The 4266-nt window shown below is 30.0% G+C and overlaps 1 long non-coding RNA gene across 1 annotated transcript in view; it reads left to right on the forward strand.

The window, feature by feature from the left end:
* Positions 1-4266, forward strand: part of LOC143244688 (uncharacterized) — a 68900-nt gene that overhangs the window by 35760 nt on the left and 28874 nt on the right. The gene's annotated exons all lie outside the window — the stretch shown is intronic.

Raw genomic sequence — 4266 nt, forward strand, 5'->3', positions numbered from 1 at the left:
TTTAACCATGCAAGAACAGCTGTCCTGTTTGTATTGTTAATTATAAGCGAAAACGTTTAGCTATTTTTCAAATTATGAGGAATTTTGACTGTGTATTGTGTAAACATTTTTGACATAGAATATTTGTAGTCAGTGGTCAATGCATTTTTCGATACAAATCAACGTAAAACACAGATAAATGCATGTTATTTCTAGACAGGAACTTGAAGTTTTGAAAACGATATTTCCTGTATGAAGATTTCCGGTATTTTTGTTTACAGTTTTCAAACATTTCTGTGTTGTTAAAGACGCTGTAAGATACCCTCAATATTACTACCTTAGGTATGTTATCTTTTTTATCTTTACAGTCTTTTACAAAAATGAATTAAAAATATCTTTGCGATTTTGCAGTTGTACTAATTAATGCACTTGCTGAGAGGTTATCTTATTAGATGACAATAAATTGTTAAATACAGCTTACGGTGAATAATAACCTCCATGCTAAAATCAAATGAAAAATATTTTCATATTTAATTAGTAATCTAACTTTCCAAATAACGTTGGCTGGCATGTTGATGTTTACGCTGGTTCTTTTATTTAATTCTCCTATAGGATTAAATCCAAAGCACAAAAAAGATTTTTCATGAACAGTAAAATTTTATAATGCGTATCGTAGTATTAAATAAGTTAATTATGTAGAATTTAATCTTAATTTTTTCATTTACATATTGCTGTTTGTTTGCACTTTATATAATGTGCCACAAGAACTGAAAATAAATCAGCGCATAAAGTTGGACGTCAAAGTTAAATACTCATAACGATGAGACTGGAATTTTATTAATCATTTGTGATGTTTGTATCTCAGAACGGTTGGTATGACTTTTAACACTTTTATTGATAAGCAGAGAACAACGTGTTAATACCCATTCTAGTCATTCTGAGATAGAATTTTATTTCAAGTGGGTTTCTTGTCATCAAAAATTTGTGATATTCATATATAGTGAATTTCGTAATCTGGAGTGTGTGCTTATTACGTTTTTAAATAAATATATTATTAACTAACGATGTAAAGCTAGTTATATTACAATCTCCGATAACTGTACGACAGGTATGTTTAAGAGAATGTAGGTGATATAATCATAAAGTTCAATTATGATAACAAAACCGTATGTATCTTGAAGGTACAATATTTGTGAGATGTTCAATAAGTTGGCATTAAAACTTTGTAGAGCTCTTAAAAATAACTTGTCTTTACACTTTTACTATTGCATAAGAATAACGGCCCGGCATAGCTAGGTGGTTAAGGCACTCGACTCGTAATCCGAAGGCCGCGGGTTCAAATCTTCGTGACATTAAACGTGCTCGTGTTATTATGTGACGGTCAATCCTGCCTATTCATTGGTAAAAGAGTAGCCCGATAGATGGTGATGACTAACTACCTTCCCTCTAGTCTTACATTGCCAAATTAGGGACAGCTATCGCAAATATCCCTCGTGTAACTTTGCGCGAAATTTAAAAACAAACAAAGTGATATTATAAAATTACTTCGTCTAACACACAATTCTCGGATCAGATGCAGAAAACTTCGCTTTTATATATTAGATCGTAGTTAGAACCCAGATCTAGATAATATACGTAGTTCTTGTTGTTTTTTTTTTTATCTAGTTGATGCAACTGCAGGTTGATCATGTAACATGTATGCACAACCACTTGTGCAGTTGCACGTGATATAAAGGCGGGTTGCTACTAGACAACTTAAAGAACATGCGCGTTATCATAGAATATGGCTACTGGTGTATTATTAACGCGTTAGTAGCGTTGCAAAAATATTCTTGTTACTACTTTTACTACTAGTAAAATTGTAATTAAAATAACAACAACATTAAAAAACACTTTTATCCAAGGTAACGTCATATGAAGTTAGATTTACGTCAGACAGGACAGAACTATGTCTTTCCAACAACGTTAGTCAGTCAGATAGTCAGACTGACAAATTTATGGTTTTTGTGAAGGTTTTCGCTCTATCGATTCTCTCAAATGCTTTGTTGACTTGTTTACAACTCAATAATGTGTGTAAAGTGCTTATAATGTTTTATTTACATGCTGTTTGCTGTGTGTTTGAAATTTTAATTTTGTATTGCACATCTGTACTTATTATATCATATTATCTGATTAGTTTAAGAATTTTGTTTCCTTGTAGTTAAACACAAAGCTACACAATGGGTTTTCTGTGCCCTGCCCATTACAGGTAGAGAACCCCGTTCATAGTGTTGTGAGTACGCAGATATATCACTATGCCACAAGGGGAGCTAGTTTAAGGAAGAGAAAAAAAAATTACTATTTTTTCTGAGGGTCCAAAAGAGACACATTTTCCTTTGATATTTAAATAAGAAAACTATATTTATAATTTCTAAGTTTAAGATAAAAGAAATTTTATTCAATAAAGTAAATATGTAAGAACTGTTGTCCATTAAAACTCCACCCCAATATCACAACGGCATGTCTGCGGACTTACACTACTAAAACAAAGGTTTTGATACTGGTGGTGGGCAGAGCACTGATAACTCATTGTGTAGCTTTGAGCTTAAATATAAACAAACAAATGTGTAAAGAAGTAGATGTTCTACTCTTTATACAATTTATTGAATTTTATGCTATTAAGAATCTTTATAAACTTGCATGTTATATTTCAAAATGGTTGTTGGAATTATTTCTTTTGCAAACTAGAAGTAACATTACAACAAGTATTTGGATTTCTAAGCACTTTACGAACTGATGTGGTACAAATTATTTTTTCTTTTATTTTGTTATGGTATTCTGAAATGAAAATCTCAATATATTTGTTAAACAATATTGAGAAATACCTGTATAACAACAGGGATTCACTTTTTAGTGCATCAGTAAGTATATTAAACTAATTTCAGCAATAAACTTCAAAAAATTAAACTTATATCTTATAATAAATGAGGTAGTCAAATGAAAATGTAAATGTCTTAGGAAGATAGTTAAAAAGAGTGATATAATAACTGTTGACTTAAAAGTGAACATTGATATAAATCTAAAACGAATATACAGTGATTGAGTTTAGAACAATATTTATATTGGCGTATTATTCTTATTTCGTTTTCTGTGGTTTCATGGATTATTAAGAGCCTAGTCTAGAATAAGTTTTTGTATTATTAGATCCTCTTCCTTACACTGTACGCTCTCTAGTGGCTCAGCGACAGTTCTTACGGGTTACAGCGATAAAAGATAAAAGTTTCGATACTCATTTGCCAGTTGTGTAGCTTTATTCTAAAAACAAGCAAACAAACCTTATAACGCGAAAAGGTTTTGAATGGTATTTTTTATTGTTGATATGTAGATTGCATGTTTTGTAAATGCTCTTTGTATAACTGTACTTTTGTAACGGAATAAAGCATTACTATTATTTTTTTTTGAATTAGGAGCATAGATAAAATATTTATATTAATTTTTTCATAAACAAAAAATATCATGAGATGTAGTCCAGTGTATTATTTGTTTGTATTGAACTCTGATGTTTATATATTTTTGTGAAGTGAAAAAAATAATCAGAAGCGCATGTTCATTTCTCAGTTAATGATATGAATAAAAAGTTGAAAAATATAACATTAAGTTCTATTAATCAGTCATTAAACACCCTGGAAACCATACGTATCTGTTTTTATCATCCATTAAGTAGCACATGGTGATAGGTAGATTATACATGAATAAAACGGTTCCACAATAACCACATATCTATATAAATTTGAGAATATTTCATGCGATCAAAGGTTTTACTAGTAAGTAAACAATAATAAGTTATTTTATCAAGTATAGATGTTAATTACAAAAAGACACATTACTGTTATCTTTCTTTATGCCTCTCAGTGGCAGCGTGGTATGTCTGCGAATTGTAACGCTAAAAACCAGGTTTCGATATCCATGCAGGGCAGAGCACAAATAGTTAATTCTGTTACTTGTGTTTAACTTTAAACAACAATCTTTCTTTATCCATTATAATAAACCAAAACAAGTTACAATGTTCATGCCAGTTGATTTATTGAAACCTTTGAATAAATTTTAACAGGAAACGGCTAATAACAGAACATGCTTTATTTATTGGTATAGAACAGTAGTATGAAAATATTATTTAGAACCATTTAAGGTAAATGATTTATGTATAAAAAACATTTTCCAAAGTTTCAAAATGCAAGCAAAAGAAACATATATATATATATATATATATAAGTATTGCAAACAAATTAACTTTTTATATTTATCAGT

Source organism: Tachypleus tridentatus, chromosome 2 (genome assembly GCF_004210375.1).
Source record: "Tachypleus tridentatus isolate NWPU-2018 chromosome 2, ASM421037v1, whole genome shotgun sequence".
NCBI classification, from domain to species: Eukaryota; Metazoa; Arthropoda; class Merostomata; order Xiphosura; family Limulidae; genus Tachypleus; species Tachypleus tridentatus.